Raw genomic sequence first — 27,196 nt, 5'->3', positions numbered from 1 at the left:
TCAAGAATTGATACATGTTAGATGTTATGAAGAACTAGTGATTAACACTTGAATATGATGAGAAAGGATGATCCTAGCATGTTCTTGAGGAGAGAGGGTGTTCTATCTTGATGATACTTGAGAGAAAAGGTTGGAATTGTGTTTAGAAAGTGAAGAAATGAGCCAAAAGTCAACTAAAAGCTTTATATACGCGAGGTTTCACGGTCCGAAGGTTCATGGCCATGAACCTCGTATACGGTTGAAGTCGGTTGTGGCCGAGAAGGGGTTTACAGCTGCGAGGGTTCACGATCCGAGGAGTTCACGACCGTGAACCTTTTGTGGCCCGAAGTGTACACGGTTACGAGGCTTCTGTCCAAAGGAAAGAAAAATGGTCTCGGAATTCAAGTTTTTACCTTACACATATAACACTTTGAATACAAGATGTACACATTTATCAAACATTAATCTAATCCATTCAAGATAGAATAAGATTTAAGTCGACTTTAGTTGACCCAAGTTTGACTTTGGTTGACTAGGGCTGACTTTACATATAGAAAATAACGGGATGTTACACCAGATATTTTAAATGGTCTTAAAGTATCAGGTTTTCCAAATCACAAGTTAATTTTAAAGGTCGGTATTCCAGTTATGTTACTAAGAAACATTGATCAGAAAAATGGCTTATGTAACGACACTAGACTACAAGTGAAATCTCTGGGCAAACGTGTTATTGAGGCAATTATCATATCTGGAACTAATATTGGAAAACAAACCTTTATTCCAAGAATGTCTTTAAGTCCATCTAAAAAAATTCCCTTCAAATTTCAAAGAAGATAATTTCCATTGACTGTATGTTTTGCAATGACAATTAATAAAAATCAGGGGCAGTCGTTATCAAAGGTTGGTCTGTATCTCAAAGATCCTGTTTTTTCACATGGACAGTTGTATGTTGCCTTATCTAGAGTTCAAAGTAGAAAATGATTGAAATTGTTAATTTTAGATAAGGATGGTAGACTTACAAACAAAAATTCTAATGTTGTGTATAAGGAAGTTTTTAGAAATTTATAAATGCTTCGTAGTTTTTAAATTCAAACAATTGTGTTTTTTTCTTTTTTATTACATTTTTTTAATATTTTATTTTTTATATAGCATTATAATCCCTAATATTGAATTCTTTTTCGATATTTGATTTTCAGGTTTTAATAGATGTCACATGGTGTTTCTTGATTGCTCCCTCAAATAAAAAAATAATGATTTGCCCTCACACTTCTTAAAGCATTCACATATTGAAAGATGCATTTTAGTTATCTTTATGTTTAGCTTTCCATGGATTGATTGTGTTTCTCTTTTAACATATATCCAAATTTATATACTTTTTTACAAATATATATTAATATTAATTTTAAATAATCAATACAAAAAATGTTAAACAAACTTAACTCTTATTAATAATACAATTTTTTTTTTTAAATTTTACTCGTGGTTTCTACGGGTTGTAACCTAGTTCTTGTATATATTCTTCTTTATTATTTTTCAATATGCACGTTTTTAGGGATTTTTTAAAAACATTTTTTAACACTCTCAATGATGATGCGGCAAATTAGATTTAAAAGAGTGAAAAACATTTTGGTACTTTTTGAAAAAAAAAAACATTTTCTTGATATTTTTCTATGCTCCCAATTAATTAATTATAAGAGTAAATTATATAAATGGTTCTTGTGTTTGGGGTAATTTAAGTGTTTGGTCCCTAACTTATTTTTTTTAACTTGGACCGTCCCTATTGTTTGGTTTTGTTGCACGTTTGGTCTCTACTATGCTTAAAATGATGATATTGTCCTTCATTATTTATTTTTTGATTTTTATATATCATTACTCTAATAAAACAATTATTTTAATAATTTTTTTATTTTATTATATAAAGTAAGTTATCAGGGAGCTACCCAAATCCCTTACATTCTTTCTCATGTCTCTCTCTTCACCCAGAGAACCAACAATCAGCAAACCATTGCTCTTCTCCCATATGTGGTAAATACAAATTTATGGAAAGAACGTTTAAACTCATTTCAATGAGTTCTAGATCTTCTACAACTATGAAAATCAATCATATTTTGAGCCAATTATGATTTCTAGAACATTGATTTGTAGGTATGATCAACAATTGAAAGGTTTGATTTTTCAAATTTGTAAATTGACACGGGATCTTAATCCCTAGTTTCAAATATAATTTGAACAAAATCTTGGGTATCATTAATCGTTTGAATAACAACCAAAAGATGAATTTGTATGTTGTTTGATTTTGTTTGCTTGACCATGTTCTTGACTGAAGAAACCAAACCATAAGCTTTAAATGGGACTCTTTTCCTTTCTTTTCCATTCATCTGAAATATGTGGATTTTCATGATGATGGTGATGACTGATTTTGGGTTTGTTCTTGCTTGATTATCAAAATCCAAACTTAAGACTTAAAATCAAAAAGCAACTGATTTGGCTTTGTTCTTACTTGATTTCTTTGTGGAAATCACACCTATCACCCAAGCTGAGACCGCCAACCACTATCACCTTCACACCCCATCATCAAATCAGCCGACCACCCCCCACACCATCGAAACGACCGTGAAACACTAACCACCAAAATCAATACCACCTACTCCAATCGAGTAAACCACCACCTGCCATCACATGTTTTAGTCGAAGTCACCATTGAAGCAACCATTCAAATATTGTGAATCACATCAGAACACCTATTGCCAAACACCACCTCCACAGAAAACTCGAACCACCCTTAATCCAGCCACATGCTTCAATGGAAAACCAGGAAAACTTCACCTAAAACTACCAAAACCTCCACAAAAATCACCCACATGTTTCCTATTGCATAGCCTATCGGCGAACCCCCTTATTCTAGCCATCTTCGATCGCAATTTGGAAGCATCGTCGATCTGGATTTGGAATGAGGATGTGATATATGAGATTGGAAAACAAGAAGGAGAAGAAAAAGGGAAATATAAAGTTGTCGGGTGGGCTAAGGTCTAAGGGTTGGGTTTTATTTATTTAATAATATAAATAAATAATAAAATTAATTAAAAAGAAAACTTTAATGAGGGCATAATAGTCTTTTTAGGTCAAATAGGGACCAAGCAGGAAACAAAAACAAACAATAGGGATGACCCGAGTTAAAAAAAAAAGTTAGGGACCAAATGTAACACCTAAAATTTTAGCCCAAATTTTTCATTTTAATTTACCAAAATTAGGGTTTCACAAACAAATTTATCAAATACATAATTATCCCAAAACAACCAGTATCACAAATATCAGAGTTCATAAACATGTCCCAGTAGTAAATCTCCTAACATGTGTATATAATTAGATCTTCGTCTTCCTATAGTCCTCGGAAGTGCCTGTCACATATAAATCAACAACTGTAAGCACAAATTTTAGTGAGTTCCCCAAGATACCAAATACAACACAACAAAAATAAACAATTATGGGTTATCAGAAACCCTGGGGACTATCAACAGTCCTAATGGGCTAATAGCACGCACTGTGGGTTATCAACAACCCTAGATGGCTATCACCAGCCTCAGCCATATATAGATAGCATAATATGACCATAACAGCTAGAGCCGGCTGGTTATCATGAATACTACTATTCTACCACACAGGAAAGAATATGTAACATCCCAAGAATCCAGTGTAAAATTTTCATTTTTGTAATAGTCAAAACACTAATGAAACTTATCCAAACTGAAACATCCCAAAAATACAGTCTGAAAATTTCGTTTTAATTTAGTAATAAAACCATATTCATCAAATGTCATATAAGAATCATAACGAATGTATCTCAAAATATCTTAACAACTGTCGAATATATCAGAGTATAAACATTCCAAGCTGAACAATTGGTGTGTGCACTGCAATCTTCCCGAGCTCCTCTTTTAAAAACTGAGTACCTGAAACCAAAACTGAAAACCGTAAGCACGAAGCTTAGTGAGCTCTCCCAAACTACCACATACCATACAACAACATATAAAGCATCTACTGGGCCTTGCCCACTGCATCGGACCGAAGTCCGGAAACTAACCAGGGTCTTGCCCTCTGCATCGGACCGAAGTCTGGAAACTGCATCGGACCGAAGTCCGGAACTAACCAGGGCCTTGCCCTCTGTATCGGACCGAAATCCGGAAACTGCATCGGACTGAAGTCCGGAACTAACTGCATCGGACCGAAGTCCGGAACTAACTGGGACCTTGTCCCCTGCATCGGACCGAAGTCCGGAACTCACTGAATCATAACATAGCATAACATGTCAACTAGAATGAACACATATACTGCATACTGCATTGGAACAGAGTCTGGAACACATAATACAAAACATGCTTGAATCACAAAGACATCAAGCACCCTAACTACTGCATCGGACCGAGGTCCGGAACTAACTGAACATAGCATGACATAATCATAGCATATAACATGAACACATATACTGCATATTGCATCGGACCATAGTCCGGAACACATAACTCATACCGTGCCTGTATCACAAAGACACCAAGCATACTAAACTACTGCATCAGACTGTAGTCCGGAACTACTACTAACTAGACAGGCCGGCATTGTGGCCGTAGACCCGTTCCTACTGGAAGGAAACTCACCTCACACTGCTGAAGTCCCGTAGACACAATCCCACACTGCTGAAGTCCCGTAGACTCAACCCCAGCTGCTAGATGACAGATTCCCGAACTGTCAACACCAAAATAACACCCAATTAATAATTGGGTTCTAACACATAACTATAAATACATACTTTGGGTAATTACTACATTACCCCTAGCTTGGCTTACCCAAGCCTAAGGCCCAATCCATAGGCCCAAAGTCAACTAGGGATCAAAGCCCACATATGGCCCAACTTTCCAAATTGGGCCCAATCCTTCATATGGGCCTTACTCTAAAGCCCAACTAATTACTCTAGTCCATTTGATTATTCTTGGATGGCCCAACACCAAGCCCAAGTGAAATTAGGGTTTTACATAATATGATAATTAGGGTTAAGTGTTTCTCACTTAACCCATTTAGGGCTTAATCCACTAAGGACTTAATCCATTAAGTCCATTATTGCTTGGATTAATTTCTACCAATGATTGTTATTTAATATTTCACTGATTAAATAAGTCTCGTGTGTGTCCTGATAACTTCTCAATATTAGGATTTTCTCAATTAGTCCATTAAGGACTTGATCCATTAATTCATTTACTCTACTAGATAAATGTCATGGAATAGTTTGGGCTTAATTCACAATCCAATCCCAAAGGCCCACAAGTGGGTCCAAATAAGTTCAAGGCGCAAATACTCAAAATTAGGGTTTTCCACCCAAACATGGCCCAATAGGCCCAAAACCAATCTCTAAGCCCATTAGGGTTTGCTAGCGGGGCACCACCCACTACCACCTCGGGTAGTGGTGGTTGATGGCGGCTCACGGTGGTGGTTTGAGTCTCTTTTCATTAATCCTTTGGAAATTACAATTACAATGCTTTACTCAAGGATAAACACACACTAACTAACTAACTAACACACACACACAACCACCCCTAGTGGTGGCCGGCGGCGGCAGCCACCACCTCACGGTGGTGGCAGTGGCTTTTCCGTGAACTCCTACTAAACAAAACACCCAAACACACCTGCTGCTAACGGAAATACAACCACACACACCTACACATAGTAAATCACGCACACAACCACCTTCCACAGTGGTTGGCGGCCACGAAAGGCGGCAGTGGTGTCATCGGCGACGCTACAGCGGCAGAAGGTCATGGCAGCAGCGAGATAGCGAACACACACCACTATCGAGATCCGGCGGCAGTCACCCAACCGGTGGCGCTCATCGAACGGCAGCAACGTCGCTCTAGACCGACAGCAGTGACGTGAGAGCTTCTAAGGTGGCAGGTGGAGCAGTCCTTGACGGAAAACACTAACAATGAAGCGGCGACAGCAACATAACCCCCGACGATAGCAGAAGCGACACGACAGAGAGAAGCCGGCTGCTTGCGTCCTCGTCGGCAACTGGAGCAACAGCGGATCGACGTCGGCAATCGCTCGGGGATTCAACAGGTAGGAGAATGAGAGGGAGTTTGGTGGTGGTAGCGCTCCACGCATGGCGGTCCACTCATGGCGTCCGATGATCGCTCAATGGTGAAGAGGAGGGCAGGCGGTGGCTGTGATAGGAGAACAAGGGTGGCGGTGCTGGAGGACCCTCCGACGATGGCGGCTGCAAATCTTGGGCTATGGTTTAGGGTTAAACGGTTGATGCCATATATACTACTGTCCATCACCAAACTTTTTCCATGATGATACTTCTAGTCCCTCCACCTCCTTCTTCTTTCAAACTAAGTTCAATACTTACCAAACAACCCCTATCTTTAATAATTTATTGCAATACAAGTCCCATAAGTTCCCCTTAAACCCTCAGCATTTAAAATCCTTTAAATTTAATCCCAATAATTACCAACCAGCCCTCAACCTCCAAAATCGTTTACAAATTAGTCCGGAAATTACATTTTAACCCCCAAAAGTAACTCCTTGTTACACTACTTCGCATTTAGGCTATTGTTCTTTTAATAAATCTTTATCTATTAATTTATCTACTGAACGGGGTGTTACACAAACATTGAAAAGCATTTAAATAAAACAATTATCAGAGTTGATTCCCAAAGATCACATATTGTGGAAAACACGGGTGTATGTGTTGCGATCGTCCCGAACTCTTCATTTGAAAACTGGAGTACCTTAAACAAATCTGAAAACCGTAAGCACAAAGCTTATTGAGTTCCCCACAACATATCACACATGAAACAACATAAGTCCACAGAAATCATGCATACGAATATATAAGGATGCCATGGAAACCCTCCACGGTCTTATTTTGGTGCCATGGGAACCCCCACATGGTCTTAACGAACTACTATGGGAACCCCCACATGGTCTTAGCCTGGAATGTCATAGGCTCTCCCCATGGAATCCCCTGGGGTCTTCCATGCAAGTATCGAAGAGACAATTAGCATATCACATATCACGAAGACAACTAGCATACCACATAACACATTGTAACATCCAAAGTCATAATCAAGAGTTCAGGGGGTAAAGTGTAAGTTTGGAAAAGAGGCGGCGAGTAGGAGCTGCAACTCGTTGAGTCTAAGCGTGCGCTGGGCACATGTTAAGTGACCGGACTCGCCGAGTCGGAGGCTGGACTCGACGAGTCTGTGCTGGAATGATAAACCCTAATTCCTGGGGTTTACACCCTATTTAAGGAGCCTTAAGCCCCCATTTCGACCCCTTATTACTCCCCTGAGAATCAGCAGCCCTAAAATCATAAGTGAGAGCCTTGGGAGCATTTTGGTGCTTGATAAGTGGATTTTGGAAGGAAGTCTTAAAGATTAAGAAGCTTGGATCAAGGAGGCTTGAGGAGATTTGGTTTACTCTTCAGTTGGAGGTTGTTTTGAGGTAAGGATTTGTCATCTTGGCTTTATTCCTTATAGATCCACCTTTCATGGAGCTTTAGGGTTTGTTTGGAGGAACTTATGATGAGATCTTGATGCATGAGCTAGATCTAGAGTTGAAACTCTAGATCTGAGTTATTTATGGATTCTATGTGAAGAAATCCCTTTGTTTAGATATGCAAAAGCCAGCCCAAATGAGTTAAGTTCCATTTTAGTTTGGTTTTTGGTGAATGGGTCATGGAAGCACGTAAAGGTAGCAACCTTATGTTGCTAATGAACCATAGGAACCCTAATCTATTGTTTGGAGCAAAGGAGAAGCTCTATAATTCCAGATTATGGAATAACCCGTGTGGACTCGGCGAGTCTGGGAGAAGACTCGACGAGTCGGGTAGGGTTTGGTCCGATTAGTCCCGTGTGGACTCGGCGAGCTGGAAGAACAACTCGGCGAGTCTGTTGATGATTGCCTTGGACTCGGCGAGTCTGTTCTTGGACTCGGTGAGTCTGGTCGTGGAACCATAACCTTTTCTGGTTAAGCCATGAGTCAAGGGACGACTCGATGAGTTGATCAGGATGGGACTCAGAGATTGTCAAACTCGACGAGTCTTGGGGCGACTCGGCGAGTTGAGTCGTGATATGGGAGTTTTGAGTATGGGAACTCGACGAGTCAACGGGTTGACTCGACGAGTAGGGCCAACCAGGAAGGTTGACTTTGACTGAGGACTTGGACTTTGACCAAGGGTTGACCAGTTGACTTCCAGGGGTATTTTGGTAATTATTGGATTTTGTTATTTGGTAATGATCAGTGGTGGAGTTCGTAATGGTGGTCGGAGCAGTGTGGTCTCAATCCTTCAAGTCGGCAGTTGCAGGTGAGTTATCCTCACTATGCTAACACGGTCTACGACACCAAGGCCGACCCTCTATCGGATGGAAATCCGGGTATTGTTGGTATGTTATTGCTCTGCTATGATTGCATCAGGGTAGTTAGGATGGTATATGTGTGACCGGAAGGTCTTATGTGCTATGAATAGTATGAGATATACGTTGTTAGATGTTATGAGAGTTGTATGTGTTATGTTACGATATGAGCAGTATGCTATGGACCGGAAGGTCATCATGTTATAGGTCTTATGTGTTATGAAGAGTATGAGATATATGTTGTTAGATGTTATGAGAGCTGTATGTGTTATGTTACGATAGGAGCAGTATGCTATGGACCGGAAGGTCCTCATGTTGTATGCGATTAAGATGATATTTATGTATGTGTAATGTATGCTACGTATGGTAAGGACCGGAAGGTCAAGCTGATATGGACCGGAAGGTCAACAGAGTATGGACCGGAAGGTCAACAGAGTTATGGGATGGAAATCCCCTGAGGCATATGGATCGGAAGATCCTATGTTGTTATGGCCTAGAAGGTCGTACGTGTTGTTATGGCCTGGATGGTCGTATGTGCTATATGTAGTATTTTGGGGGTAACTCACTAAGCTTTCGGGCTTACAGTTTAGTGTATTGTTTTAGGTACTTCAGGAGACCGTGGCAAGGCGAAGGCGTGATCATACCGCTCCTCAGTTATATGTAGATGTTTCTAGGATACTCTGATAATAAATGAATTGAAAACCTTTTTGTAATAACATAATGAACATGGTTGTTTTTGAAGAGTTTAAATTGGTTGTAAGTTTTTACGGTGTTACAAGTTGGTATCAGAGCCTTGGTTTGAGTGGATTGGAGGAACATTCGTGTGAATCCAATCTCAAATCAAGGAGAGTTTTCAAAGTGAAATTGAAATGGTTTTCAAAAATAAGTAAAGGAGTGTTGGATTAATGTCTAAGTCCATAACTATATTTGGTATGTACTTGACCCGACCCGGCATGGTCCATTTGGGTTGCACTTCAAGGACACAATTTATATGGATAATCTTTTGAGAATAGTATATTTATGATTAATATTAATACATTATAAGTTCTAATATATTAATATGGAATCATATTATTTAATTAGTATTGATCAAGAATTAATTTAGAATTAATTAAGTGATCAAAATGAACTAATTAAATATGGAATCTTATATATATGGAATGGGCCAAGTTCATTTAGGTTGGGCTAAGCTTACATGGATAGTCCATGGAGTGTTTAACCCATGGATCATATGAAATGAAAGGTCATGGGTTTAACCCTAGTCTCCATACTATATAAAGATGTCATTGGTTGGTGAAACCGGCACTAGTGTGGTACACTAAGAAGGGCTAGCCGATTTCACTAGTGAGAATCAAGTATCCATATTCTCTAAAGTCTTCCAAGGTGTTTTTGGTGATTTGTGATTCCACTTGAGGCTTCCACACTATTGGGGCTAAGCTCTTAAAGCTTGAAGACATCAAGCTACATCAAAAAGGTATGTCATCTAACTAGTACTTGTAGTATAAGAACTTCATAATATGCTAGTTAGGATTAAAGCCTTGGAAAGTTCTTATTTGCATGTATAATAGAGAAAACATAGATCCAAGGTTTATAGGGTTGCATGTACACCATAGGAGTGTTAGAATGCTCAAAACCCAACAGTGGTATCAGAGCCTAGGCTTGTTTTCTTGTTATACTTGTGGACTCGCCGAGTCCAAGACAAAATGCATCCAACTCGCCGAGTTGGTTCGTGCACTCGACGAGTTGGAACCCCAGACAGCATAAAATCGAATTTTTTGGCTGGAATTGGACTAGGAACATTACCCTAAGATGTTTTTGGACTTATAAACTTGTTTTTGATGTGGTGATGTTCATGCTAATCCAATTTCAAAGATAATTGTCAATAGATTCATGTTTTGTATTAGTTTAAGGTTTAGACTAATTACATGAAAAGTTTGATTTGAATTATCTTGTTCTTATGAGTTGGTTAAATTAATAGAAAAGTTGAGTGAAATAGTTGTTTTCAATCCAAATTAATCTAAGAGTTGATTCTAAAATGTGTTTTTGTAACTTGTCCTCAAGTTATATGAAAAGTCAGATTTAAGTTTCATAAAATTCATAAAAGTTGGCAAAGGTTACAAAATGAAGAGTCTAGTTCTAATTAAATGGTTTTATGACTCCATAACTTGTCCTCAAGTTATGGAGAACCAAGAGTCTCTTCATTAAATAATAAATAAAAAAAGTGTAACCTTAATTAATTCCATAAGTTATAAAATAAAGAAAAGTTAATTCTTTAATAATTTAAAGTCTTCCATAACTTGTCCTGAAGTTATGGAACTTGAAGAGTTTTTGGATTAAAACTACTTTAAACACATAAGTTATGAAATTAATTAGTTTTGAATAGTTTCAAAACTTGCCCTCAACTTTTGGAATTTGAAAAGTTTTCTCTTATGAATACTTTAATTCCAAGTTAGCCCTTAGAATTTTAAAAGTTAAAATTCAACCCTTATACTTTATAATATTATAAGTTAATATATATATATATATATATATATATATATATATATATATATATATATATATATGTATGTATAAGAGTAAAGTCAGTCTTACCGCTAGTACGCCTCATTCACAAAGCCGGTCTATAAGGTGGGTATAAGGTTGTTGCCTATAAAATGGCAACTTAATGGGTGTCCACTCTCACCCACCGCTTGCTTGACTGGTTGAGGGTCGTTAGCCGAACGGGTTTGACAAAACTAGAATTCTCCCTTCATTAAAAGTATTAATGATAAATACTAAGTAACTAAACCTTTTATTAATACCCAATCTTAGTTACTTAGGAAAATGTGAATAAGGTGCTAATCCATGAAATTACACTTTGCACTTTGTTTAAGTAGGTTAGTGGAGCGTGTGTGGTTAACCGACACACTAACTCGTATTTAACAAGGCAGGCAAAGGGTAACTTAATGTTTATCATAGTATCGATGGAGCGTGTGTGGTTAACCGGCACATCGATTGAGGGGTAAACACTTAAGGGTACCCAGTAATTTGCATGGTTACTTCACACCTTGTTTTGTGATCCTCGGCATCCCAGTCACAAAACCTGAAGGGCATACTCGAGATTGAAACATACCATTGAACAGTTCAATGAATCTCAAAGATCTAGGAGTTTCAAATCCAATTAAAACCTAATAATACATTTCGTTTATCTTGGTGGAAATTGGTGAATCGTCATTCACCTACCTTCAAATATTTTATAGCTTGGATTACGACATCCCTCTTCTAAGTTATAAAATAGTTTGTTGGGTCCTAGCCTTAATATTTCATATTGGGTGTTATATTAAGGACTTTAGATCAACTATCTTGAATATCTCCCAAAAGATGTCTGGTTTAGACATTTATGATCTTCCCAAATCTCTTGAAACAAGCTTTCCTAAATGAAGATGATGTCCCATGGAAATCATACTTCTTTCACCTCCTCCAATTATTCTCCCTAACCCACAAGTTCTTGAAAAGTTTAAGGTCACTCAAGCCATGTTGGCAAGTAAAGGTCTATGTGTGGTCACATCTTAGAGATGTAGTCACATATTGACAAGCCGGGAGAGTTGGGTGTCAAAGTCTTGAGAAATTTGGTGGTTCAATCACTTTCTAAGTCACATAGTGAGTTCCTTTGGGACACCTATGAAACAGACTACGGCAAGACCCTTAATGATCTTATCTATTTGCTAAGATCAACTTCCTAAAAACTTGATGGACATTGACAATAGTGACACAGGAAATCCAGAAAAGCATTCTTTCCCCAATGGAAAGGGATCGGCCATAGTCAACTCGGGTGACCAAATGGTAAAGAGAAAAGCTAAGTCTGTGATAGTCCCGTGTACCATTACCAAAGGGTTCATATGTTTATATTGCCAAAGAAAGGGGTATTAGTTGCGAAGCTGCCAAATTTACCTAAGGATGTTAAAGTCAATAAGTTTGACTTTACTTCAGGTAAAGTCCACTATCTAACTCTGCTAAGTTTCTATTCTGAGATTCTTGATACATGACGTGACTGGGTCACATGGTGATGTTTTAAGAATCAAAGAAAAGTGAAGAAACTTAACGAAAGAATATGCTGAATCTAATCGCGTAGATGGATTTCTATCGCATAGTTTTAAGATCGGATTCTTGAGCTACTTCTTAGGAGTTATGAGATATTGCTTAGGAATAGATAACAACAAGTTTTCATATGGATTGTAAGGACAAGTTCTTCCGCAAAGTTTTAAAATAAAAGAAAATTTTTGATTTTATTTATTTTAAAATATCCTTACAATGGCATTTGAGGAAAAATTGTTGCTTATATGATTCCATTAATAGAAAGAGTGGAAATATAAAATTGATTCTTTCATTTGTGGTAATGTCTAAATTTACCAAATAAGGAAAGATTCTCATCACCCAAGTCTCAATTGGACCGAAACTTGGAATCATGCAAGTTGTATAGCATGATGAATGAGAACTTTCAAGTATTGGAAAATTAAGACTAATTACTTATTCACATGGATGTGTGAGTCAAGTGAAGCACTAAGGGATCGAGTACACATTCTTGTGCACTGGTCAAGTCCACCACAAAAGATTGATAAGACTATTCGGAACCCCTAGAGGGATAGAACAGTATGTATGGGAGAGATTCCCAGGAGGAATAGGTCGGGATGATGTATGGATAGTTTGAGCGGACCGGGGAGAATGAAGGCCGGAAGGCGTATCAGTTAGGCCGGAAGGCGTACCATTCAGGCCGGAAGGCGTACCAGTTAGGCCAAAGGCCTGGTAAGGCGGTCCAGTCATGCTGGAGACTCTGTATGCGTTAGTGGATCTGTATGCGAAGAATGGGTGATTATGTCGCCATGCAATAGCAAACAGTAGGTCTAGCCCCGGGTATTGATCATGTTAGTGAAAGGTGGTGAATGGACTTCGATAGTCCTTTTGATCAGATTCATAGTACATGTGATGCATAAAATAGCGATTACTCTACAAGGGATAGTGTAGAGTGGAGTGTGAGCACCGTGGCACTTGTCTGAAGTGGCAAGGTTGGCAAGTAGATTTCCTTGGATAAGGAAAAAGGAAAGGTATGTAACTCCGGGAGGGAGTGTTGGATCACGGAAGTGAAAGCAGTAGTGAGAATGGATGATTGTGAGTATTTCAATTAAAGCACCGCGATTGTGCCAGTGGTTTGGAAGCACATCCGAATTGGGTGTCTGTTGAGGTCGCGGAAGGAATTCCGGTGGTATCGAACCTGAGGAATCCGGAAGGGATGCAAGGGTAGGTCCTTGGAATCCAGGTATGGGAGCAATCATGGGTTATGTATATAGTGGTAATTCATCCTGGGGATGTCTGATGGTATCGTCAGTGTGTCGGGTTTTCCAACCCGGGGATGTAGAGCAGGCTCAGCATGTGTATGTGATTAAAGGGGAGAGCTCAAGGGAGTTGCTCAGGAACTGAAGGATGTGTCATCCTGTCAGCACGGAAAGAAAAGAGTTGGATTCGGGAAGGAAGTGGGGATAAGTCCCAGAAATGAATTCGATAAAGGATATGCCAACCGAGGAAAGGGATAGCAGTTGGTACCAGGCCAGGACCCGGTGGTTCAGGATGATATCTAGTTTGTAAGAGTCAAGTGATTGTTGTGATTTGGAATGATGGAAGTATCATCGGGTGATCATTGGTTGATAAGTGTTGATATCAGAGAAAGAAGTCGGTGGCCGTCTTGAATCAATTGTCGTTACTCTGTGAGGGAAGAGTTGGAATTTATAGAGGTTGATAGTAGTGTTCGGAGGAACCTGGGTCGATTGATACCAGGAGGTGCATTATGGGAGTATTATCTGGAATTGTGTGTTGCAGTAGGCTTCAAGGACGAAGCATAATTTAAGTGGGGGAGAATTGTAACATCCCAAGTCAGAATCAAGAGTTCAGGGGGTAAAGTGTAAGTTTGGAAAAGGGGAACTCGGCGAGTAGGAGTTGCAACTCGTCGAGTCTAAGTGTGTGTCGGGCACATGTTAACTGACCGGACTCGCCGAGTTGGAGGCTGGACTCGACGAGTCCGTGCTAGAATGTGAAACCCTAATTCCTGGGTTTTACACCCTATTTAAGGAGACTTAAGCCCCCATTTCGGCCCCTTATTACTCCCCTGAGAATCAGCAACCCTAAAATCATAAGTGAGAGCCTTGGGAGCATTTTGGAGCTTGATAAGTGGATTTTGGAAGGAAGTCTTAAAGATAAAGAAGCTTGGATCAAGGAGGCTTGAGGAGATTTGGTTTACTCTTCAGTTGGAGGTTGTTTTGAGGTAAGGATTCGTCATCTTGGCTTTATTCCTTCTAGATCCACCTTTCATGGAGCTTTAGGGTTTGTTTGGAGGAATTTATGATGAGATCTTGATGCATGAGCTAGATCTAGAGTTGAAACTCCAGATTTGAGTTCTTTATGGATTCTATGTGAAGAAAGCCCTTTGTTTAGAGATGCAAAAGCCAGCCCTAATGAGTTAAGTTCCATTTTAGTTTGGTTTTTGGTAAATGGGTCATGGAAGCACGTAAAGGTAGCAACCTTATGTTGCTAATGAACCATAGGAACCCCGATCTATTGTTTGGAGCAAAGGAGAAGCTCTGTAATTTCAGATTATGGAATAACCCATGTGGACTCGATGAGTCTGGGAGAAGACTCGGCGAGTCGGGTAGGGTTTGGTCCGATTAGTCCCGTATGGACTCGACGAGTTGGAAGAACAACTCGGCGAGTCTGCTGAAGATTGCCTTGGACTCGGCGAGTCTGTTCTTGGACTCGGTGAGTCTGGTCGTGGAACCATAACCTTTTCTGGTTAAGCCATGAGTCGAGGGAAAACTCGGTGAGTTGATCAGGATGGGACTCAGAGATTGTTGAACTCGACGAGTCTTGGGGCGACTCGGCGATTTGAGACGTGATATGGGAGTTTTGAGTATGGGAACTCAACGAGTCAACGGGATGACTCGACGAGTAGGGCCAACCAGGAAGGTTGACTTTGAATGAGGACTTGGACTTTGACCAAAGTTGACCAAATGACTTCCAGGGGTATTTTGGTAATTATTGGTATTTATTGGATTTGGTTATTTGGTAATGATTAGTGGTGGAGTTCGTGATGGAGGTCGGAGCAGTGTGGTCTCAATCCTTCAAGTCGGCAGTTGCAGGTGAGTTATCCTCACTATACTGACACGGTCTACGGCACCAAGGCCGACCCTCTATCGGATGGAAATCCGGGTATTGTTGTTTTGTTATTGCTCTGCTATGATTGCATCCGGGTAGTTAGGATGGTATATGTGTGACCGGAAGGTCTTATGTGCTATGAATAGTATGAGATATACGTTGTTAGATGTTATGAGAGTTGTATGTGTTATGTTACTATATGAGCAGTATGCTATGGACCGGAAGGTCACCATGTTATAGAAGGTCTTATGTGTTATGAAGAGTATGAGATATATGTTGTTAGATGTTATGAGAGTTGTATGTGTTATGTTACGATATGAGCAGTATGCTATGGACCGGAAGGTCATCATGTTGTATGCGGTTAAGATGATATTTATGTATGTGCTATGTATGCTACGTATGGTAAGGACCGGAAGGTCAAGCTGATATGGACCGGAATGTCAACAGAGTATGGACTAGAAGGTCAACAGAGTTATGGGATGGAAATCCCCTGAGGCATATGGATCGGAAGATCCTATGCTGTTATGGCTTGGAAGGGCGTACGTGTTGTTATGGCCTGGAAGGGCGTAGGTGTTGTATGTAGTATTTCGGGGGTAACTCACTAAGCTTTTGGGCTTACAGTTTCAGTGTATTGTTTTAGGTACTTCAGGAGACCGTGTCAAGGCGAAGGCGTGATCGTACCGCTCCTCAGTTTTATGTTGATGTTTCTGGGATACTCTGATAATAAATGAATTGAAAACCTTTTTGTAATAACATAATGAATATGGTTGTTTTTGAAAAGTTTAAATTGGTTGTAAGTTTTTACGGTGTTACACACATAATGAGTCGGCATTGGTGCCTTCGACCCGTGGATATGGTGAGGAGACTCACCTCGAATGCCGAAGCTCACTGCACGAAACCCTAGCTGCTGCCTTGATGACTTCCCAAGCTAGCAATACCAAAACAACATCCAATAAGCAATTGAATCCCTACCCATTATCAATAATCCAAACTTGGGGTAAAATGACCATTTTACCCCTGGACTATCAAGACTCACAACCAAGGCCCAAGCCCACAACCAACAAGGCCAAAAACTATAAGATCCATAAAAGCCCATTAATGGCTTAATTTTCCAAATTGGGCCCAACCCTATATGGGCCTTACCCAAAAGCCCAACAATTCCTAGTCTAATAATAATTCTCCATTGGCCCAAATGTCCAAACCCATTGGGCCCACTAAAGCGCAAAACCATTGGGCCCATAAAGGCACAATACCAATATCTAGGCCCAGCTAGTCATGACCAAACAAGAGTCCAAGACTCTAAGATTCCCCTGGTCAAAAAGCCCAACATACAAAAACTCAAACCAAAGCCCGAGGCCCAAACATGAAACAATCCCATAAGCCTATTGATGTGCGTACACGAGGTGTACCCCCTTAGGTACGCTCAGCGTACTCGACAATAAAGATCGGTGGCCTCAGGTCAATACGTGGGGAGTACAAAGACTTACGCGGGGCGTAACCGTTGATCCTCCAAACTCCATTTGTGATTCAACCAATTAATCACTTTGCATCTAAACTTCAGGAAACCTCAAAATAAAGCTCTTAATGCATAAAGTCGGCACCTTTATGCATTTGCATGACTCAAAGGGACCCAATGACCATCTTAGCCCAATAATACTCATCTTAATCCATCTAAAGCATGCATGGCCCATATCTAAGCATCAAGCAAGCATTTTCATAAACTTATAACCTCATATCTGCTAAGAGTGGCCACTCAAAGCTCCTAGAGTGGTGTCCAACCACTAGATCTCACCCATGAGGTCAAAATGGGACCAAAAACCCATATAATAATAGATATCAACATCTAATGATCAAGTTAAGAACTTTTTGCCTTCAATGAGCTGAAAATGTAGCAAAGAGTCCAGATCCACAAGCCTTTCCTTAAACCACCACCTTGCACTAAGCTACCACTTCTTGAAATACACTAGAATCCACAAAAAATACACATACAATGCTCACAACACTCTTAGATGAAGATACAACTCTATGGTTTAATAAAATGGAGGTTGAAAGGGAGGATCACACCTGGAACTTAAGGTGCTTAAATAGTGAGCCAACCTAAAAATTAAGGTTTTGGAACTCAACACACTACGTTGGGGGTAGTGTTTGTACGTTGGTGGTTGCTGGTTGCTGTCCTGGTTGCGCCTCCTCTCGACTTCACCTCTAGCCCGCAGATTCCGACGCCGCGGTTTGGTTGGTGGTTGCTGTCCTGGTTGCGCCTCCTCTTGCTCGTCATCTATCGGCGGTATAACAAAACGACCCCCGATATTCACCACCGCTCGCATAACACCCAAGACTTGAATAGTCAAGTCTGTGTCCGGGAATCGAGTAAGATTCCTCACAAAGTCATGGGTCAAAATATGATATGACCTAGCCAGGCGAGTAACCAAATGCCCTCCTGTAATCGGGCTCCCGGGCCTAGAATTGGCCGCTTTCTTCCCCCATGAATCTCGCCAACATATAAGGTAAATCACAACAAACTCCCAGGGTAATAAGAGTCCATAAATAAAACAGATTCTGAATGGGGACCTTATCACCATGATGCTTGTGATTTATTGAAAAAGTGATAAGGCGGTGTAAAAATCAGAAAACCGGATTCCGAATTTGTGACACACTTGAGTCACGAGTGTTGTAATCATGGCTAGAAATGCTCCTCCAGAACTGAACATCCAAAACACCGGGATTAAAATCCCGTACACAGCCAAGCAAAAACGGTATGAAAAATGGAGATTAAGTCTCCACTTCGGTATAAAGCCCCATACGCCAAGCGAATTCTCGAAGACTACACTCTCGATACACACCACCCAAACGAAACACAAGTGCCCGGTTGTAGGTAAAATCAATAGTGCGTTCCTCGAAGCATACGGTAGAGAAAAACTCCACCGATAATTCCCGGTATACAGGTTCTTGGATGGCAAACAAATTCCTCCACCCGTGACAAGTGAAAGAAAATTGGTCCCCTTCGTATGTTTTCGACCAATAGCGTGTCAACTCAGCAACCATTCCCACTCCACCAAGCCATCCCCAATCGATAATTGGGGCTATCACAGACTCCCTATTGTACAGCCATCCAAGACGATTCTCGTAAGTAGTTAACAACGGTCGGGGAATGTTTTGAGGAAACTGGTATAAGGGATGTATACTTGCTACATCTATCGGGTTTTCCTCCTGTGGAACAGCTCGTCATGGTCCCATTTCTGCATACAAAATCAAACCAAAACAGCAAACGTCCAAAACATTAAAACAATTTATGCTGTTCTGCCAGAAGTCACGACGTGGCCAGGCTACGCCACGTCATGGGCCGCAGTCGGTCACAACTATACGATCGGTCCATTTATATGACATTTCTACCAAAATTAGTGCTTGGGGTTTGTTCCTATGGACATTTAAAGGACATGCAATCTAAAATCAACCACTAGATTCGACCAATTTCGAGAATCATACAAACCCTAACCATGAAAACTTGAAATTGGAAGAACTAACTACATAAAAATGAGAAAAACACATACCAAGTAGAGTAATTGGCAAGATCTTGCAAGGAATTTGGAAGTAGATTAAGAAATTGGTTGTGGGGTTATGTTGTTCCCTTTCGTGCGGCAGTCTTCAAGTGGGATGGGAATGATCGGTCAAAGGGTTTTAAAGAAATGCCCCCCCCCTGATTTTTTTAAAGGCCACGACGTGGCTAGCTATGCCCACGTCGTGGACCTTAAATCTGTCATCTAGTCCCATGTTTTCAATTTGACCCACGACGTGGCTGGTTATGCCCACGTCGTGGAAACTGCCCAAATGCAAAATTTTAATAAAGTCTTACATATTAACTAATTACTTTGCATTTCATTCATTAATTAAAGTTCCCCACAGCTAATTCTTTACTAATTATCAGTTATTTAGATGATGAGTTGATGTCTTTCCTAAAAGAGAAAAAGAAAAATGTAAAAGAAAAGAAAATGCAAACCAAACTCGGGTTGCCTCCCGAGAAGCGCTTCTTTTTCTTGGAGTCTTGAGCTGGACTTCGTGCCTTCTACGTTGAATCTTCTGAAGAGTCCACCATTAAGATCTTTTGTTCCTTGAACCGCCTCTTGTAAGCTTGAACTCGCCTTTTATATGCCTTCTTTGAATTTTCCTTTTTAGCTTTTCCCTCTTCTTCCAGCTTGCGTTTTGTGCCCTTGGGTTCCTCTTTGCACTCCATAGCATCCACCTCCTCTTTCACCATCGGCTTTGTCATTCTTGAAGTGACCTCCTCTTCATCACTTGTTATCTCCTCATCCTCTTCGTTCACCCAAGAAGGCGGACTCTTGTAAGCTATGACTTCAATCAAATATGGAACAGATGCCCTCGGTTTTGTCCTTTTGACTCGATGAACTGTCTTTATCTCTTCTTCCATAAGCTTTTCCAGTTCTTCTAGTTCATTCTCTTTGTTAATTGTGAACAACTCTTCTTTATCTTCTTGAAAGTCATCTTTTATCCCAAAGACTTCTTGTTCATCTCCAACCCTCAAAGTGAGCTTAGACTCGCGGATATCAACAAGGGCTCCAGTAGTGTTAAGCAATGGACGACCAAGGATTATTGGAACATCCAGATCTTCTTTCATGTCCAAGACTACAAAGTCTATTGGAAAAATAAATCTTCCAATTTTCACCAAAATATCCTCCACTATGCCCCAGGGTTGTGTCACCGAACGATTTGCCATGTGAATCTTCATTTTTGTAGCCTTCATTTTCTGAATCTCCAATTTTTGATAAAATGAAAAAGGCATCAGATTAATGCTAGCCCCAGAATTGGCTAAAGCATTAACCTTCATTTTATTCCCAAACTCACATGGAAGCGTGAGGCATCCAGGATCCCCCATCTTTTCTGGTGTTTCTCCCAACACAGCTTTTGAAGTTTGTTCACTTAGAATCACTGTAGACTGCTTCTTTAATTGCCTTCGAGTGTCTATCAAGTCTTGCAGTAATTTCTGGTTCTCGGGAGTTTTGGATAAGGACTCGAAAAAGGGGGTATTAATTGGGATTCCCTTCACATGATTTACATACTCAAAATGCTCCTTCTCCAGTAAACCAAGTGCAGCTCGGGTGGGAAATGGCAAAGGTGGCTGATAAGCTGGAACGGGCTCAAAGGGTTTTTGATCAGCCATGCGCCACGTCGTGGCCAGAGGAGTGCCACGTCGTGGCGAGCCTGGTACAGCACTTTCTCCATTTTCGATCCTTGATTTCTTGGTCTGCTGCGGTTCTTCTTCCAATGCCTCCAGGAACTCAGAGATTGCATCTTCTTCAATATCGATGGCCATTACCTGAGATTGGGTCTTTACTTCGGGATTCTTCGGGGACAATTTTCCATGAACTAAAGTGGCTAGTTGACCAAATTGTACTTCAAGGTTATGGATGGAGGCTTGCTGATTCTTTATCAGAGTTTGTTGCTCCATAATGGCAGAATCAGCGGCATCGTGTCTCTTTTCCGAAGCTTCCATAAACTTCATCAAAATGGTCTCTAGGTCGGGTTTCTTCTCGGCTGGTGGCTGCTCCTTTTGATAAAGGCCTCGACCTGTCTGCCTATACTTTTCTTCTTTTTGCTTCTTGTACTCTTCATATGGCAGCCACTCCTTCTTCAGTTTCCTCCAGTCCTCATCAAACTTATCCCCACTAGAGTAGTACACTTGAGCTTTTCTGTTCCCAAACTCATCTACATTGCAGTCCTTGGTCAAGTGTGGACCACTGCATCTCTCGCAACCCACTCTTATGGCATGTATCGACTGGTCCATTTGTGTTATCATGTGATCCATATTACTCAGCATGGCCATGACAGCTGCTATTTCTTCAGTTTGGGCCCCTCCACCTCCTTTGATTCCTTCTTGCCTCGGGTTGTGGCATTCGCGAGAGTGCTTCGCGAATTCTTCAATTAGCTCATTGGCCTCCCTTGGATTTTTCTTTGTCAACGGTCCTTGAGAATCAAGGAGTTGTCTTGTCATCACGTTGACCCCATCATAAAAGATTGACATCTCTTGCTGCACATTTAGGTCATGTTGAGGTTAATTTCTGAGCAAGCCCTTGTACCGCTCCCATGCTTCGTATAGTGATTCCCCCGGTTGTTGCTCAAAGTTGGCTATTGCCTTCTTGAGTTTGGCTATCTTGGATGGCGGGCAAAACAGGTCCAAGAATTGCTCATGCATTTGAGCCCAAGTGGTGATTGTACCCGGTGGGAGTGCCTTTAACAACTCCTTAGCAGCTCCTTTGAAAGTGATGGAAAGCATCCTAAGCAAGACTGTGTTTCTGTTGACATTTGAGACATTGAAGTAATCCGCAATGTCGTTGACTTCGTCTAGATGCTTAAAAGCATCCTCATGATCTTTCCCGAAAAATGGGATGTCCTTTAGTGCAGTCAATATGTGTCCCTTCAGCTCGAATGTGGCAGTGGCAGGTATCGCGGGTTGGACTAAACCGGGACCCACATCTTCTCGGATCCGCTTCTTGTAAGCTCCCATGGACATTTCTTCAATCGCTGCCATCTCGTTCCTTGGCTCGTTCTCGGATTTGCTCGTGTGTTCTTCAAATTCTGGCTCGGTATCGCTTTCGGACTCGGTTTGGATGGGCGTATGATCCAAATGCTCAAGATTGCTCTTGTGCCTCGCTGATGAACTTGACTCTCCTGTCCTCTTTCCCGACTTCCTAGAAAAAGCTGACTTCAATTCTTGTAAGGGAGTCTTTTTCTTGTGAAGTGCAGACTCGGGATCTTCCAGTGGTGGCACCAAGTGTGTGTTTGAGCTTCTGGTCATGAACTCCTGCAACTTGCTAAACTAAAAACGTAAAACTGAACTAAAATAAGAAAAACTAACTTCAAACTAAAAAAATCTAGTTTTTAACTGTCCACGTCGTGGCCAGAGGAGTGCCACATTGTGGACTCTGTGAATAACAGAAAAAAAAATTATTTTGCTGAAAAATTAACTTTTTGTGGATTTTTACTCCACAAGAAGGATCGATCAATTTAATGCAAATAAATGAGCTAAAAACTAAGCCGTTCCCCAGCAACGGCGCCAAAAACTTGATGTGCACAAAAGTACTCACTAATTTTAATATTTATAACCTAACAAACTTAACTAACTATGCACTTATAGGCAGTGTACCTAGTCAGATTACAGTATAGCTTGAGTAAGTCGGGTGTCGATCACAGGGAACGGTGTTCTAATTAATTTATTTACTATTAAATTAACCTAATTTATTAACAAGTTTAAAAGGGGTTTTATCTGGTTTTACAAGATCAGATGAACTTAAATTAAATTCAATAAACAAAAACACACTCTTGTTTAGTTTGAATCCACTTCTCCCTTATGGCTAGCTAATGATTACGGATTATTAAGTTGGTTTTTAGTTGTATTAGTAATTTAGTTCTAACTTTACCAATAATTAACTAATTCATGTCAAACCATGTATGTTCACACATAATTAAACACAGAACTAATTATGAATGTAAATATGCTATGTAAGATTTGTTGTATAAACGCAATTATGATCACAACACACGTTCTCTAGCACATCTAAGCTTTATTTATTCTAATTACTAACTAAGATTGGTCAATCCTAGCTCTAACAATTCAATGTTCACTAAATCATTAGGTAAACAGGTTCATGCAGTTTAATGGTCACTAAGCTACACAGAACATGCAATCAAGCAATTAGATAAACAAATAATAGCATGCTAGGTTATACAAATCAAACACCAACAATTTTTACCAACTAAACTTAATGCATAAACATATAACTATTCATAAGTTTAAAGCTTCATCTAGCTAAACAAGAGTAGCTAGATTCAGCTGCTCATCATAGCAACTAAGCCAACACAGCTAAAAATAATGAAAGACATGTTCTTATTTAACTAAAATATAAACCTCTATTCTTTTTTATGTTGAAAACCTTTTTCCAGAACCCTTCTTTCGCTTTGAATCGACTCTTGGAACTCTTTCCTTCTGCCAAAAGCTTCTTCCTTTCGTAATAATCAGGAGATCTTATATAATCTTCAAAAACCCGCACCATGTCGTGGCCAGCTGTGTCATGTCGTGGGCTTCAAGTAATACGTATCCTCCAAGGAAATCCTCCGCGTCGCGATGTCTATCTTCTGGAAAACCCATGCCACATCGTGGGCTTCATCGCCACGTCGTGAATTAAGTATTTATCGTGAATTTATTCTTTTCTTATCTTTCAAGCCTCCCATGTTCCACATTTTGTCACTTTTGGTCCCTCTCTTCGAAAATCCTTTATATTGACTGAAAATAAAAATTTGAAGCTATAAGTATCATTATTCTAAACATATTATCAATTTATTAATAAAAATGTACTTAAATATTGTCTAAAAATAAGTATAAATATGGCAATATCAGTCTTCACAACAAATGAGAATTGAAGGATTCCAATCCTTTTTACCCCTTAATAACCAAACTGCTGACAACATGTGCTTACATGTGCTAGTGCTCCATCACTAGCCAAACCCCAAAAGACCGCACAACTTCTAATGACCAAATGAACACTTCCCGAATCCTAGCGAAACTGATAACCCTTGATGCCTTGAACTGATACCACACTAAAATCTTGAAGTCCAATTAACTGATGCTCTAACCAAAACCTCAACAATAGACCACTTCCCTTGGCGCTTCCAAAAGCCAACCAAAGGACAATGGCTGAATTCACAGAATCCTGACGATGCTAGATAACCAACTCGTTGAATCCTGATCGCATACCTTCCACATAATGCCCCTGAACCGATCTCGACCATAACCCAAGAAACACTGAACACTCCAAACCTGCTAAAAGTGAGACAACCTTTCACTGACCCCTAATAATTCACAGCATGTAAATGGCATATAACATCTCTTGAAAATATAATCCAAACACAAGCATATAAATAAACCCAAAGATACACTTACCGAACTGATGCAAAATAATAGCAACATAATACATATAAAACTGAAAGAATCAAAAGATATATACCCGCAACATCGCCTGCTAGAGTCCTAATCTCCTCTGTATGTCACTACAAGGCCCGACTCTTCTCTGCTAGGGATCCTGCCCTACCCTCTTGTCCATCGATGATCCTCAAAGTAACCAGAGCAGGCCCACTCACTGCTCCTCCCGCCAACATCGGACAGTCGACCTTCTTATGGACCACCTGATTGCAATGGAACCATAACGGCTCCCCCCCCCACCCCCCTGAACAAACCCTGCCACACTTGTAGCATCCCAAACCCCCTGGAACGATAAACTCCATCGTTTCGTTTCCCGCATGTGATGTGTTGACCCCGGCCCAGATGGCCTCTCAAATGCTGATTAGAAGTCTTGGGTCTCTTCCCAGGACCCTCCGTTATATGCACCTAATCTGAACCCCTCTTCTCGAGGTGCTCCAAATCGATCTCCTGCTCTTGGGCTCTAGAAACCCTATCATTCAGGGTCTCGCATCCTGAAATACTCACAAACTCCCTGGTGTCATCCCGAAACATATCATGATACCTCTCCTTCCCCATTTCCTCATATGCTGCAAATTATGGTACCAATAAAGCCCTCTCCCAAAACTTGGCAGTGATCTCTGCCACGGTCTTAGTAGTCCGGCGGAGATGCAGAAACTCTCGCGCCAACTACTGCACCTTAATCGTCGGTGAAAATTCAGCTCGGAACCTGTTAGAAAAGTCATCCCATGATATAACATCATCACCCAAGTCTCTACCGACCTCTTCCCTCCAATCTTGTGCCATGTCCTTCAATAGGCAGGAAGCATAACTGACATTCGCCTCCTCAGGGCAGAAACTCATCCTAAACGCGTTGGCTATATCCGTTAACCACCTCCTACTGACAATAGGGTTCCTCTCCCCATGGAACGCAGGAGTTCCATAAACACAGAACTCCGAGAAAGGAAGAGTGCGAGCTCCAAAAACAAACATAATCTCAGCACGTAACGCACCCAATCACTCAACCAAGATCTCCGAAATACTGCGAGAAATCTCCAACAAAATAAGCTCCTGCAACTGCTCGCTAATCGGCTCAGCACCTGCACCTGAGCCGGAACCCAAACCAAAACCAGATCCAGAACCTGAATCACCTCCTGGAGTGCTCATCTCCAAATTAAAATACAATAAGCCAACAATCAGAACTCGCCCCAAGATCCTCCTCCCATCAACTTCTTAGATTCTCCAAGACTCTCGCCGATTTGAGTATGCATCTTGTTCTTTCAGAAGTATAGGCCCAATACTACCTTCCACACCTATCCATACTTTCCCCAGCAATCCTCCCGAATCCTCTAAGTCACTTTCTCAATTGACGCACTAAAGCTCCCTAAACAATGTGATTACAACCAATGCAGCACCCCCACGCTCACCTAGATTCCCGGCCTCACCCTGCAAGCAGCTGTGGAAGAACTCCCTATAATGCAATCATCCACCTCATGAATACCATCATATTCACTTAGTAGCTGACTCCCATCATCAAAGAGTTCCACAAATCACAAAGCAAGCAACATTCGTGCAAAAACACTCCAATCCATAGAACTGCCATAAAACATTCAAACCACATACCACAACTCATGCGATCCCTTTCCAATCTCACTATTGGCTGCCTTATGCATGCAAATTATACACAAAATAGGATTACATAGACTGTCGAATAATAGACTCTAACCTAGGACCACAACCAGACAAGGAACAAGAAATAAGGCCAAATCAATTATTCTATGGCTATAAGATCCTAACCGTATACAATTTTTAAAGTATACACTTAGCAGTTACTGATACCATTAGATATTTCCATTACAAGATACCATACAATACTCTCAAGACCACTAAGCATCACACATATCAAGCCAATCTATTACTGACAAATCAACTCTCGCATGCAAGTCTACCAACTCATATACAAAGGCATCCCTCTTAGAACTCTATCATGCAAAAACTGAGCAAATCCTTAGTCCTAACTATCATGCAGTTCTCATAATCATATCATATCAAAATAAAAATGTATTGATATTCTGGGAACCACTTACTTGAGCTTGGCCGATTGCACACATCACACCCCTTTCTTTGATTAGAAATTCCTTTTTAGTTGAATATTTATTTTATAAAAATCTTCATCAACCCTCAGTTTGAGTTCAGGAACACCCGAGAGTATGCCCAAATCCCTCAAACCAAGGCTCTGATACCAACTTGTAACATCCCAAAAATCCAGGGTCAAAATTTCATTTTTGTTATAGTCAAAACACTAATGAAACTTATCCAAACATTGAAAAGCATTTAAATAAAACAATTATCAGAGTTCATTCCCAAAGATCACATATTGCAGAAAACACGGGTGTATGCGATGCAATCGTCCCGAACTCTTCATTTGAAAATCGGAGTGCCTGAAACAAAACTAAAAACCGTAAGCACAAAGCTTAGTGAGTTTCCCAAAGTATACAACACATGAAACCACATAAGTCCGCATAAATCATGCCTACAAATATATAAGGATGCCATGGAAACCCTCCACGGTCTTATTCTGGTGCCAAGGGAACCCCCACATGGTCTTAACGAACTGCCATGGGAACCCCCATATGGTCTTAGCCTGGATTGCGATGGGCTCCCCCCA

General features: G+C 40.5%; 1 non-coding gene across 1 annotated transcript; it reads left to right on the top strand.

The window, feature by feature from the left end:
* The first annotated feature begins 21,613 nt into the window (after nucleotides 1–21,613).
* On the top strand, nucleotides 21,614–21,720 carry LOC145077492 (small nucleolar RNA R71). Its single transcript, XR_013693235.1, has one exon. It is a non-coding gene; the product is annotated as a small nucleolar RNA R71 (small nucleolar RNA).
* The last annotated feature ends 5,476 nt before the right edge of the window (nucleotides 21,721–27,196 follow it).

Source organism: Lactuca serriola, chromosome 9 (genome assembly GCF_051521515.1).
Source record: "Lactuca serriola cultivar US96UC23 chromosome 9, Lser_US96UC23_V15, whole genome shotgun sequence".
In the NCBI taxonomy this organism is placed as follows: Eukaryota; Viridiplantae; Streptophyta; class Magnoliopsida; order Asterales; family Asteraceae; genus Lactuca; species Lactuca serriola.
Note: the sequence above shows the minus strand (reverse complement) of the source record. Positions and strands in the feature narration are given on the sequence as shown.